Consider the following 15,327-nt stretch of genomic DNA (forward strand, 5'->3'; position numbering starts at 1 on the left):
CCCAACTTCAAAGCATCTTTCCAGCCCTTTTGTTTTAGATTTTCCAGGTAACAGTCAGAAATCAGCTTAATGTATTTACTTTACTGAGCATATCGATAATGTGTATGTGATGTCTGTGTGTCTGTGCGTTTGCATTATTAGTATTTTTCATATTGAGAACTTACGGTCTTTCTTTTCTATCTTGAGTGTCTGCTCATATATCATCAATGCTATCTTGCTGAAGCTCATTGAAATATCCAATTAAAAGTACTAAATAGGCCTATTTTCTGGGTTAACTCTGCATTCAATGAAGTTTGTTGACCCTCCTCACTGGTTTTGAGCTGAGGACAGGGTCCCATGCCCCAGGACCCTCGAATGAGTGAAACTCACAGCACACAATGAACTTTCTCCGAAATATCCTCTTCCTTTCACCGTATACCCTTCACGTTCTTTGACTCAGTGTGAGGGGTTCAAGAACTGTGGAAATATTTGTCTAGCTAAATCAGTTTAAAATCTCCATTTTGATCTTGCACCTCTCTTTGGAATGTTCTATCTATTCTATTTTACCGCTTCAGATGACATTTCAGAGATTAAACCAGTGTACTTACCAGTATATAGAATTTTAGAGCTCCCAGAGATTCCTTCTCAGAAGTTTTTAGATATTATTTTCTAGCATTTCATATTGCAAATATAAAATCAACATTGTTAGTTTTGACTTTTTGATTTCTCTGTCTCATTCTTTTTCTTATTGTATACATTTAAGAAATTTATTTTTTCCATGGAAATTTATAGACAATCTGAAATTTTCAATGTGAAGACTGAGATCTTTGTTCAGTTCAGAGAAATTATCTTCTATTATACTCTTTATTGATTCCACTGTATTCACATTGTGCTGTCTCTCTGTAAATTCTTGTATAAAGATATATTTCTTCCATCTTTCTCATCTTTGTTCTGATTTCATTTCATTACTCCTTTGAATTCTTATACGTTGTGTTGCCTAAAAGCCGAGTGAACTTTTTGGTCAACCCAATAATTCCTCAAGTTAATTTGCTAATCTCTTTGTTAGCAATGTCCATTCTATTCATTGCATGCGTGTTTCTGGTTCATTTTGGCAATAACATTTCACACTAAACACTCTGATACTCCATTTCCTCTTTTTTTCCATGGCAACATGGTCTCCTCTAAAGCAACAGCCTCTTAAATTTCATGAAGAAAATGATTTTCAATTTTCTTATCATTTATCCTGGCTTATTGCATTAATCCTGCCTTTTTGAAGATCACTTGAACTTAGTGTTATATTGATCCCCTTTCAGCTGATAATTCTTTTCAGTTTTATGATTAATATTTGATTGTCTATGCACCTATTCCAAATTAATGTCTTTAATGAATTTTTTTTAAAAAGGACCCAAAGCAAGTGGCTATCATCTTTTATTTCAGTGAAAATATTGTAATTAATTCCCAGAACTGCAAAAGTCACAGTAATTTTTCACATGAATAAAAATTTTTTAAATCTAATTATGAATAAAGTGAACATTAAAGCGTACTTTCGCCAGTCCCCAATTAGAATGCAATTATAATTCTTTAACTGGAAAAAATTAGATGAACTACACGAAATCATTCTGGGTAAAGTGCCTCTGAATTTCCCCTTTAGCAAAGTGCATCCTGAAAGTATGTTTTCTCTGTGCTGTACTTAGTCACTCAGTTGTGTGTGCAAACCCATGGACTGTAGCCCACCAGGCTCCTCTGTCCATGGGATTTCTCCAGACAAAAACACTGGAGTGAGTAGCCATGTCCTCTTCCAGGGGATCTTCCCAACCCAGAAATCGAACTCAGGCCTCCTGCATTACAGGCAGATTCTTTACTGTCTGAGCCACCAGGGAAGTCCATGTTTTCTCTAATTAGATGTTAATGAAAATATAACACAAGAGATGCTCTACTTCTCCTCATAGTCACTGTCCATTTCCCTCTTTCTTTGTCATTTTCAAAATGATGGTAATCTGAAGCAGGCAATTTTTGCTTAGTCATGAGCAAGGGAAATCTAGGTGTGCTGAGGCAGTGAGAGGAGACAACGGGAAAAATCTATCCTTCTGAGATGATACAGAAGACCAAAAATTAGTTAACAATACTGTATTGCGCATTTAAATTTTTGTTAAGAGGTTAGACCTTGTGTTAAGTGTTCTTACTACACACACACACAGTTACACATAAAAGACCCCAAAAGGGTATGAGGAAACTTTTGGAGGTAATGGACATGTTTATTACCTAGACTGTGATAATGATTTCACAGGTGTTTGTATAAATCCAAACTTATCAGATTGTGTATTTTAAATATATGAGTTTTTTGGTGTATCAGTTAAATCTCAATAAAGCTTTTGTAAGTAGATAGATAGACAGAGGCTTCCCTGGTGGTTCAGATGGCAAAGAATCTGCCTGCAGTGCAGGAGACCCAGGTTCTATCTCTGGGTCAGGAAGATCCCCTGGAAAAGGGAATGGCTACCCATTCCAGAATTCTTGCCTAGAGAATTCCATAGACAGAGGAGCCTGGAGGGTTATAGTCTATGATTTCACTTAGAGTTGGACTGAGTGACTCATACTTTCACTTTTCAGATAGGTAGATAGATAGATAGAAGATAGACTGTGTAAAATTTTAAAAAGGAGGATGATGCCCAGTTGGAAGAGGTGAGCATTAAAGCCCTCCCCACCACTGACTCCACTCCTCTGAACACAGTCTAGGGCTATCTGTATGATTTGATTGACAGAAAGTTTAGAGGAGAAAGAAAAGCAGTTGAAGAGTGGGCTGCTGTTTCTTATATGGAAGAGGCTAGATATATACAACCCAGCAAAATAAAATCTTAAACCTATACTAGATTACACCCCAAAACAAAAATGATGCTTTCAGTCAGCTGAGTTGAGTAGATTATATGTTGTGGCATAGATTCACAGTAAGATTCTTATTCTTCTGCACAGTTGAAAAATACTATGTGGTTATTAAGAAAATGATAAACTGCTATAAAGAATGCTATAGTGGATTTACATGTATGTTATTTTCAGTTGAAGATTAAAAACAATAGTGACAATTTCCTCAACAGAAGGTCGTCAGCTATTTTTAAATGAAGTGAACAAAAAACTAGTTTTGTGATTTTAATCTCTATCTGGCAACAAAGAGCTAAAAGAATTAGGACTAGAGATTAACAGAGAACATTTTCTTGTAGAGACAGCCCCACCTCCCTCTCCTACACACACAGGGTTGGAAGGTACCTTCTCCTAATCTCAGCTCTTGTGAAAAGTGATTCAACTTCATCTCTCAGACAATGTGAGCTGTGATTTGGAAACAATGGTCTGGTTCCTGGTTCAAGCCTGAGACATAGAAAGGGTCAGGAAGGTGGCTGCTCAGCTACTCTTGTGTTGGCATATTGGGATCACCCTGAACAAGTAAAATTGTTTTCTCTGGACTAGATGTGGGTCACATGTCCAATAAGGCTAGCATAAAATTGTTCTAATTCTGGTCTCAAGAATTCTACTTGCAGAGGTAGAAAGACCATGATGGAAAGGAGTTAAAGAAAGAATCAGCAGCGACTAACCAGAGCAAATGAACTCCTTTATGCCAAAAGAACTGCAGACGGTGGGAATAAGGGAAAACTGACCTTATTAGTCAAGATAGACTAGAATAGAACTTCTCATGCAGGGGTATTCTGCCCCCCGCTCCCCACCCTGAGACAGTTAGCCATGTCTGGAGACAGGTTTGGTTATCACAGTTTGGAGAAATGGGGGATTGTGGGGGCAGTGTTACTGGCATCTAGTGGTCAGAGGCCAGGGATACACCATACAAGGTACAAGACAGCCCCTTGTAATAGAGATTTATCCAGCAAAATGGCAATAATACCAAGGTTGAGAGACCTTGGGCTAGAGCATGCTGGTTTAACAGTCTCCAAATCCAAGTGGTTTATAGCACAAAGATTTCTCATTTGTACAAAGTGCCCATTGCATATTGGCTGTGACTCTGTTCCATGTATCTTCATTGTAGAAACCAGCCTCCATTTAGAACACTACCAGTCAACAGGGTAAAGAAAAAGGAAGCATGTTTGACAATATACTAACTTTTAAAGCTTCAAGTGGAAACAAAAAACATCTTGCCAAAGCAAGTCCCCTTGTCTACTGGTTACCTATTATCATGTAACAAATTACCCTCAAATTCTGTAGCTTTTTAAATTATACACAGCTATTATCTACTATTTTTTATGGGTCAATAGTCAGGCCCATTTTCACTGATTCCTCTTCTTCAAGGTCTCTTAAGAGATGCAAAGTGTCAGCTAGGGTCACAGTCATCCCAGATGCCAAATGGGACTGGATCTGCTCTTGAGCTCACTCAGTGGTGACTGGCAGGACTCAGTATATCAGGACTATTGGACTGTAGGTGTCAGGTGCTTGCTGACTGGTGGCTAGAGGTTGCCCTCAGTTCCTTGCCAGGTGCCTCTCTCCACAGAATAAGCATATGCATGAGGAGCCAGAAGGAGAATGCCAGCAAGCAGATATCACAGACTTTCACAACTTTATAATGGCAATGACATCATATGAGTTTTCTATTAATTTCAAGCAAGTCTGCAGTCAAGATGCAGCCCACAATCAAGAGAAGAGAATTACACAAGGGAATAATTACCACCTCAGTGCTCCTGAATTCAACAAGGCAGGATGTTTAATCCCTTCACAGGAAGGGGTGCCACATACAGACAACCTAAAATGAGTAATACAACCTGCTTTTGCAAACATTTTCCTTTTCCCTACTTCATTATTAGACTCAAACTGGGGGAAAAGTGAGGTTCTACCTTTAAATCCTGGCTTTATGTTTTTGGATATTATATTGAGCTGTATATATGAATTTCTGAACTGAGAGATGAAACTATGCTTTATGACTCAGAGTAACCAGAGGACCTTATATCACCTAAGAGAAATCCTAAGGGTATAGGGCTTCCCACAAATTTCACTCAGGGGAATGATATAAACCAAAGAATAAATTTAAAGGCACAGAAGAAGGCAACCATGAAGTTGCAGCATATACATGAGTCCACCTTTTTATTCTTTTACTCAACACTGTGCATTGATTGCCTATTGTGTTCCAGGGTTATTCTAGGGATGGGAAAAACAAACAAATAAAACAGACAAAAATTCCTGTTCTCATAGAGCTTATGTTCAAATCGGGTTGGGGGAAGACAACTCTCCAATAGTTTAGGTATGTAGCATTTTAGATTATGATTAGTCCTTTTGAAATATGCAAAGGAGGGAAGGGGAAGGGAAATGCTGAGCTTTTCAGAGGTAAAGAAAATCCTCCATAAGAAAAATGAAACGAGACATGTAAATATCTAAACAAGAGTTTTTCAATGTGATGTTTAGATATTCTTCAAAGGTGCTATTTTGAACATCAACATAAAACACCATAATGATAAGTCCACAAAACAAGAGACTTCTGCATTTAAAAACATATGTATGGTCTTGTTTGGACAGTGGCTGATATGATTTTTGTGAGCAGTTATATCAGTTGCTGATTTCTTTTTGCAGATCTTGCCTTGACCTCAGATCATGATGAGTTGGGGTCTGTAGTCTGACGTCTACCCTTGAACCATAGAAACTTAAACCTATATACAGTTATATACAGAAACCTATATACAGTTTTCTCCCCTGTACATAGGTAGGAGCAATTAAGGTGTTTGTTTTTTTTTTTAATGTTCCTTTTTTGGTTTCAACATGATTGATCTTCCTTTCAGGGCATCAACTGAAAGTAGGTAATCCATCTGGACTTTCTCTGAGAGAGTCAGTTGCCTGACACAGATGGACAGCCTTCTCCTCAGGTATGTTGGACAGTAAAGCTCTCACAGGTGAGCACTCCCTGAGGCAGCTGGTGGCTGTGGGCTGTCCTTGGCACAGGAGTCCACAGGAAGCTTCTCTGGAGCTTGGCAGGCAATAATGGGTTGGTGGCACTTTGCTTTCCCCTCCTCACTTCTTCTTACCAGATTTTTGCTAGAAAAGTCTTTAAGATTTCCACTGGTTGGTACAGTTATAAAGAGAACAGAATTTTATATTATCTGTGCTATCTTGACATGAATTTGGAGGGGAAAAAAGATTTTAACCCCTATATAGGCCATGTTTTTTGTCAAAAAATATTTTTATTGCTATATGAAAAGAGCAGAAAATGAAACATATACCATATATATCTATCTCCATCTGCACGCATGCTCAGCCACTCAGTCATGTGACCCCATGGACTATAGCCTGCCACCTTTCCAGGCAAGAATGGCTTGGAGTGGGTTGCCATTTCCTCCTCCACGATACCTTCCCAACCCAGGTATCAAACCCACATCTTCTGCATCTCCCACATTGGCAGGTGGATTCTTTACCACGGAGCCACCTGGGAATACCTGTCTCTATCTATATGAAGATAGTAGACACATATAGGAGAAGGCAATGGCACCCCACTCCAGTACTCTTGCCTGGAAAATCCCATGGACGGAGGAGCCTGGAAGGCTGCAGTCCATGGGGTCACTAAAGTCGGACACAACTGAGCGACTTTACATTCACTTTTCACTTTCCTGCATTGGAGAAGGAAATGGCAACCCACTCCAGTATTCTTGCCTGGAAAATCCCAGAGACGGGGGAGCCTGGTGGGCTGCCATCTATGGGGTCCCACAGAGTTGGACACGGCTGAAGCGACTTAGCAGCAGCAGACACATGTATAGAGAAACAGACCAAATGACTAATAATAGTTACTTTGCATAATAAAAATATATATTTCCTTTTAAAATTTACTTATACATTTAAATTTACCTATTATGGTCAAGCAATGCTTTTATGCTAGAAAAAGCAATAAAATGTTTCTTTTAATTTAAACAAATTATCGAATCACAGCATGTGATTTATCTGAGGACTATGCATTTAATAAAAAAGTTATTTTCAACTAAATGATAACAAGAATTCAGTAACTTTTGAAGATTCATGTTAAAGTGTTGCCATTCGTGCTTTACAAAAATGTTTCTGCCTAGCAAAATCAACATACTATGCACTGTTTTTGTTGTTGTTTAGTCACTAAGTTGTGTCCAAGTCTTTTGTGACCCCATGGACTGTAGCCCACCAGGCTTCTTTATCCATGGGATTTCCCAGACCAGAATACTGGAGTGGGTTGCCATTTCCTTCTCCAGAGGATCTTCCTGACGCAGGGATCAAATCCACATAGCCTGCATCAGCAGGAGGATTCTTTAACACTGAGCCACCAGGGCAACTTTACTATGCATTGTGTACAATCCAGCTGTATTTGGAGACACACTGTGGTACTTTTGAGTTTGCCAATTGCTTTGACATGTCATTTCATTTGATTATCCTATGACCACATTAAAACAAAATCAGGTTTTATTAACCCTATTCCGATGAGGAAACAGGCATAGAGCATTTCATGACTCACATTGATATAGAAAAGACTGACTGCCAGGCTGTTGCTTTCTCTACCTGATGACCTTGACTTTATGCCTGAGTGAGGTGGATGGTAGAATTGCAGGAGGCAAAACTGCCCAGCAACAGGTACAGTCTCATTCCTCAGTATAGGAAGCATCTTACCTTTATCTCAGTTCTGTGAATCTCTTTTCAGGTCTTGAAATGTGATTTTCATGGGAGAAGTCATGCGCACAGTCCTCTCCTTGTAAAGAGGAAATTGATAACTTTTTCATCCTGTATTTCTCATAAACTATTTCCTAGAGCAAACAAATATTAAACTTAGAAAAGCTAATGTGTTTCTTTTCTGTTTGTTTGTTTGTTTGGTAACCATGCTACAAATAGAAAACTGAATAATTTCTGACCACAGAAAATTGAAGAACTGATATAAGAGTCAAATAAAAGAAAAGCAGCATTTAAAATAATTTAATTGTATTAATAGGCTTAAAATTCAGTCAAGACTAACTTTAGTATTTGTGTTTAGTATTAGTACAGTATTTAGTAGTTAGTATTTAAACAGAGAGTAATGTTTTAAGCCTGACTTCTAGTAACAATTTTGAGGAAAAGTATTTTTATCAATCATTTTATATATATATATATATATATATATATATATATATATATACACACACACACACACACACACATAGGTTGCATCATATACAGAAGGAGTAGGTATATATTTACTTCATCAGTTTAGTTCAGTTGCTCAGTCGTGCCCTACTCTTTGTGACCCCATGAACCACAGCATACCAGGCCTCCCTGTCCATCACCAACTCCGAGTCCACCCAAACCCATGTCCATTGAGTCGGTGATGCCATCCAACCATCTTATCCTCTGTTATCCCCTTCTCCTCCTGCCCTCAATCTTTCCCAGGATCAGGGTCTTTTCTTTTCTTTTTTTAAATTTTTATTTTTACTTTATTTTACTTTACAATACTGTATTGCATCAATTCTTCAGCGCTCAGCTTTCTTTTTTTAATTAATTTATTATTATTATTATTATTACTTTACAATATTGTATTGATTTTGCCACACCTCAACATGAATCCACCATGGGTGTACACGTGTTTCCAATCCCGAACACCCTTCCCACCTCCCCCACCACACCATCCCTCCGGGTCATCCCAGTGCACCAGCCCCAAGCATCCTGCACCCTGCATCAAACCTAGACTGGCGACTCGTTTCTTACATGATACTATACATGTTTCAGTGCCATTCTCCCAGATCATCCCACCCTCTCCCTCTCCCACAGAGTCCAAAAGACTGTTCTATACATCTGTATCTCTTTTGCTGTCTCACATACAGGGTTATTGTTACCATCTTTCTAAATTCCATATATATGCATTAGTATACTGTATTGTGTATTTTTCTTTCTGGCTTACTTCATTCTGTATAATCGGCTCCAGTTTCATCCACCTCATTAGAACTGATTCAAATGTATTACTTTTTAATGGCTGAGTAATACTCCATTGTGTATATGTACCACAGCTTTCTTATCCATTCATCTGCTGATGGACATCTAGGTTGCTTCCATGTCCTGGCTATTATAAAACTCTCCAGAAAGCAGGAATAGAAGGAACATACCTCAACATAATAAAAGCTATATATGACAAACCCACAGCAAACATTATCCTCAATGGTGAAAAATTGAAAGCACTTCCCCTAAAGTCAGGAACAAGACAAGGGTGCCCACTTTCACCACTACTATTCCACATAGTTCTAGAAGTTTTGGCCACAGCAATCAGAGCAGAAAAAGAAATAAGAGGAACCCAAATTGGAAAAGAAGAAGTAAAACTCTCACTGTTTGCAGATGACATGATCCTCTACATAGAAAACCCTAAAGACTCCATCAGCTCTCTTTATAGTCCAACTCTCACATCCATACATGACCACTAGAAAAACCATAGCCTTGACTAGATGGACCTTTGTTGACAAAGTAATGTCTCTGTTTTTTAATAGTATTTGTTTAATTATCTATGTTAATAAGAGGAAAAATAAATGCAAGTATACTTTTCTCATTTTATGCAATAATTCCAAAATAATTTAAAGACATAGTAACCTATAAACAACTATCTTAACTATTTAGGGATTTAACCAATTCCTGTTTTCAAGAACTTATAACAGTAGATTTGATGATTAATATGAAATCAGCAAGACGCTGATAGCAAGTCTAGGGAGAATAAAGATTATTAATATTCCATATGTTGCAAAATAATCTATCTTTAGTTATTTTCATCTTAAGTGGGATCAGGGGGTAGAAGTTCTCCTGAAAGGGACTCCCTCAAGACCTTCTTTCCCATATTCACATGTTGCTGTTGTTCAACCACTAAGTCGTGTCCAATTCTTTGCTACTCCATAGACTGCTCCTCTGTCCTCCACTATTCCAGGAGTTTGCTCAAATTCATGTCCTTTGAGTCTGTGATGCCATCCAACCATCTCATCCTCTCCACCACTTCTCCTTTTGCCTTCAATCTTATCCATAATCAGCATACAAATGTGCTGCTTTATAATAAGTAGATTAATTCCATTAGCCTTGAATCAGGGATGGCCTGACTGGTTTGCTTGATCAGTTGAACATGATAGGCATTCAGGGTCTTCTTAAGCCTAGCTAACAGGAATTCTTAAAGCTTCCTCTGGAGCCTCTTGAAGCACTTATTTTTAACATTCCATCTGGGAACATGGGTAGCATGCCAGGAGAGGTCCAATCCATCCAGAGAAAAAATATGCACTCTTGGTCAGCCCCTGCTGAGTTCTTAGCCTTTGGTCAGAATACCATCAGTTGGCTGTCTTGATCATTCAACTTATTTGGGCTTTCAGATGACTCCAGTGAAGCTGCCATGTCATTACAACCAGGCATAACCCTGAGTGAGAATAAACTGGCTCAGTTCAGTCAACACAGAAAACCAGGAGAGAGAAAAATAAACGCTTTAAGCAGGCATTTTTTGTTTTTGTTTTTTTTTCGGGGGGGGGGGGTGTTAAATATAGATAGATATAAATTAATGTGTTTTGAATATTTAATAAATAATATGTTTTAAAACTAAGGCAAAATTCTCATTTAACTGAGTATCTCCCAAGATTGTTAGGCCAGTTGCTTGTAGCAATGTAGACACTGGATCCTTCAGAAACTTGCTGGATTCCACTACAGTTCAGTTCAGTTCACTTCAGTTGTCCAGTTGTGTCCAACTCTTTGTGACCCCATGGACTGCAGCATGCCAGGCTTCCCTGTTCATCACCAACTTCCGGAGCTTGCTCTAACTCATGTCTATCAAGTCAATGATGCCATCCAACCGTCTCATCCTCTGTTGCCCCCTTCTCCTGCCTTCAATCATTCCCAGCATCAGAGTCTTTTCCAATGAGTCAGTTCTTCGAATCAGGTGACCAAAGTATGGAGCTTCAGCTTCAGCATCAATCCTGCCAATGAACATGTGGGGTTGATTTCCTTTAGAATGGACTGGTTGGATCTCCTTACAGTCCAAGGGACTCTCAAGAGTCTTTTTCAACACCACAGTTCAAAAGCATCAATTCTTGGGCACTCAGCTTTCTTTAAGGTCCAACTCTCACAACGATACATGATCACTGGAAAAAAAAAATAGTTTGGCTAAACAGACCTTTGCCAGAAAAGTAATGTCTCTGATTTTTAATATGCTGTCCAGGTTGGTCGTAGCTTTTCTTCCAAGGAGCAAGCGTCTTTCAGTTTCATGGCTGCAGTCACCATCTGCAGTGATTTGGGGGCCCAAGAAAATAAAGTTTCTCACTGTTCCCACTGTTTTCCTATCTATTTGCCATGAAGTGATGGGACCGGATGCCATGATTTTCGTTTTTTGTACGTTGAGTTTTAAGTCAACTTTTTCACTCTCCTCTTTTACTTTCATCAAGAGGCTCTTTAGGTCCTCTTCACTTTCTCCCATAAGGCTGGTGTCATCTACATATTTGAGGTTATTGATATTTTCCCCAGCAATCTTGTTTTCAGCTTGTGCTTCATCCAGTCCAGCATTTCACATGATGTACCCTGCATATAAGTTAATTAAGCAGAGTGACAATATATAGCCTTGATGTACTCCTTTTCCAATTTGAAACCAGTCCACTGTTCCATGTCTGGTTCTAACCGTTGCTTTTTGACCTGCATACAGATTTCTCAGGAGGCAGGTAGGTAGGGTGTTCTGGTATTCCCCTCTCTTGAAGAATTTTCCACAATTTGTTGTGATCAACACAGTCAAAGGCTTTAGCATAGTCAATGAAGCAGGTGTTTTTATGGAATTCTCTTGCTTTTTATATGATTCAGTGGATTTTGGTAACTTGATCTCTGGTTCTTCTGCCTTTTCTAAATCCAGCTTGAACATCTGGAAGTTCTTGGTTCATGTACTGTTGAAGGCTTGCTTGGAGAATTTTGAACATTCTTTACTAGCATGTGAGATGAGTGCAAATGTTTGGTAGTTTTAACATTCTTTGGCATTGACTTTCTTTGGGATTGGAATGAAAATTGACCTTTTCCAGGCCTATGGCCACTGCTGAGTTTTCCAAATTTGCTGGAATATTGAGTGCAACACTTGCACAGCCTCATCTTTTAGTACTTGAAATAGCTCGGCTTGAATTTCATCACCTCCACTAGCTTTGTTCATAGTAATGCTTCCTAAGGCTCCCTTGACTTTGCAGTCTAGGATGTCTGGCTCTAGGTAAGTGATCACACCATCATGGCTATCTAGGTCATAAAGATCTTTTTTATATACAGTTCTTATGTGTATTCTTGCCACCTCTTATTATCTTCTGCTTCTGTTAGATCCGTACCATTTCTGTCCTTTATTCCACTACAGTTTTTGCATAATGACATATGATATTTATACTGGATCCTTCTCCTCAAACAATTCCTTGAAACTATTTTTAAACCTATAATATTCTTCCTTGACTCCATTCCCATGTTATTGATTTCATCACTGTCTTGTCCCTCCTTAGGAAAACACTGTCTTCTCTTCATCCCGCAGCTTTTGGCTTCCATTTCCTTATTTTATTTATAATTCTTAACTATTGTTTATGCTTCCATCATTCTACTGAATTGCATCTCCAAAGTTACCTGTAACACTTTAGTTGCTAAACTAATTAGCCTTTCCTCTTTTTAAATCTCCACTTTACCTCTGTAGCATGTAACCAAGTTGACGGCGGCTTTATTCTTTCCTTTATTGACCTCTGTGATAACACTGGGGCCCCTCTACTTTGAACTGACTGCTTCTGTTCTATTTTGTGCTCTGTTTCCTATTGCTGCCTTAAGTGTAAGCATGTTTCATGGTCTCCTTCATTCTCTTATTCTCAGTTTGATCTCTGTCCTGTTCCTCATTCTCATGATTTCCTTTATAAGGATGATGTGCCAATTGGTATCAACTCCTGTCCACTTTCCTGATCTTTAGGCCCAAAATAAGTCCTGGAACTACATTTTAGCCACAAAAGACTGGAATCATATTAGATGGTATTAATACGGTATCGTACTCAGAAGATCCTGGGATGAATCTTGTTTTCATCTAACCACCCTTCCTCTCCATGATTTCACAGATTAAAGATATATTTATATAAAAATATGACAAATGGGAAATAAGCGACCCTTTTTTATTATGATCTAGCCTTGTACCTAGGGCTTTCTGATAAACAGGGCTTAAGGCTGAGGTCTAAGAAAACACTAAATCTTAACATTAATCAGTTCCAACCTTAAATAATGTTTGTTTTGTCTTATTCTTACTGAAGATAAAATATATGATAACTATATCTACTTCAAGGAGCTGGACCCTGACTCAGTTTGTTCCATTACTTGAGTAAAAAGAATGCCAGAGAATTAGAGAAAGAAAGGAAAACAGAGTGAAGCATGTCTACAGACCTCTGAAGCACTGTAACCCACTTCATACATAGCTAGAGTAAAACCATTATTCTGCATTCTGACCTAATTAGATCATTGTTCCCTTTACCCAGAAGTGGGGATATGCGGAGAGTGGGCAAGAAAAAGAAGGCAAGATTTTCTCCAGTCTCCTGGTCCTGATTTCCTCTTCAAGGAATGCCCAGGCCTGCCCATCTCATCATGATTATAAGTTTTGTTTTGTGTATTGGCCCCTGATTTGTACTCTGCTGTTTGCTTGCTTTATATTGTAGGATTGGAGCCCAGCTCACTCACCTTCTGGCCTAGTTATTGCCAGTTTCATCAATAAAATATGCTGTGTCTTGTCAATATTTCCAACCACTCTGTAGAGACATGCCCTGACATTCCCAGATCTTGATACTGCACTGACTGATTATATATAGTATAAATACTCCCCACAACATCTTGTTCTCTTACCCACCCACAGAATCAGAATTCAGGATTGCATGAAAGTGCAAAAGTTTGGCAATTTCTTTGATTTTGTACATTTAAAGTCTTGTCTGTTCTTGCCATGGTTAATTCTGCATCTGGGCTGAGTTTTGTAATTTCTCTGGAGACTGAGGCTGTGCCACTCCTTGTTAGTATAGTGGTGAGTAACCCCACTTGTCATGTGGAGAGACCAAGGTCCAACTGCCCAGCTGGGAGGAGTGCCAAATGTTGGGTTTCTCTGATGGCTCAGATTATAAACAGTTTGCTTGCAAAGGAGACCAGGGTTTAGTCCTTGGATTGGAAAGTTCCCTTGGAGAAGGGAATGGCTACCCACTCCAATATTCTTGCCTGGAGAATTCCATGGACAGAGAGTCCACTGGGTCACAAAGAATCAGACATGACTAAGTGACTAATACTTTGGGGCTTCCCTGGTGGTTCAGACAGTAAAGAATTTAGCTGCAATGCGGGACACCCAGGTTAGATCCCTGGGTTGGGAAGATCCTTTGGAGGAGGAAATGGCAACCCACTCCAGTATTTTTGCCTGGAGAATTCCATGGACAGAGGAGCCTGGTGGGCTACAGTCCATAGGATCACAAAGAGTTGGATATGACTGGGCAACTGAGCACACACATAGGTTGTTTAAAAAAGAATTTTAAAAGACAAAATATTGCTTAGAAATATGCAAAAGTGATGGTTATACTTTGAGAAAAATTAACTCAAAATGGGTCATAGGTATACAAGTAATAGCTAAAACTATGAAATTAGGCAAAAACATGGATGTGACTATTTGTGATGTTGGATGAAGCAATGTTTCATTGATACAACACCAAAAGATGTGATAAAAAACTCACATAAATACACTTATTTAAATATATTCATTTAAAACATATTTATATCTATAATACAGTAATATATTGGTAAATTTCAGGCTTAAATTGAAGAAAGTAGAGAAAACAAATAAGTTATTCAGGTATGACCTAAATCAAATCCCCTATGATTATATAGTAGCTGGTAAGTCACTTCGGTCGTGTCCGACTCTGTGCGACCCCATAGACGGCAGCCCACCAGGCTCACCATCCCTGGGATTCTTCAGGCAAGAACACTGGAGTGGGTTGCCATTTCCTTCTCCAATGCATGAAAGTGAAAAGTGAAAGTGAAGTCGCTCAGTCGTGTCCCATTCTTAGCGACCCCATGGACCACAACCTACCAGGCTCCTCCAGCCATGGGATTTTCCAGGCAAGAGTACTGGAGTGGGGTGGCACTGCCTCTCCATTATACAGTAGAGGTGTAAATAGATTCAAGGGATTAGATTTGATAGATGGAGTGCCTGAAAAGCTATGGACGGAGGTTTGTAACACTGTACAGTAGGCAGTGACCTAAACCATTCCAAAGAAAAAGAGATGCAAGAAGGCAAAGTGGTTGTCTGAAGAGAAGGCTTTATAGATATCTGAGCAAAGAAGAGAAGCAAAACACAAGGGAGAAAGATGTACTCAACTGAATGCAGAGTTTCAGAGAATAGCAAGAAGACATAAGACAATCTTCTTATAT

Source organism: Ovis canadensis, chromosome 3 (genome assembly GCF_042477335.2).
Source record: "Ovis canadensis isolate MfBH-ARS-UI-01 breed Bighorn chromosome 3, ARS-UI_OviCan_v2, whole genome shotgun sequence".
In the NCBI taxonomy this organism is placed as follows: domain Eukaryota; kingdom Metazoa; phylum Chordata; class Mammalia; order Artiodactyla; family Bovidae; genus Ovis; species Ovis canadensis.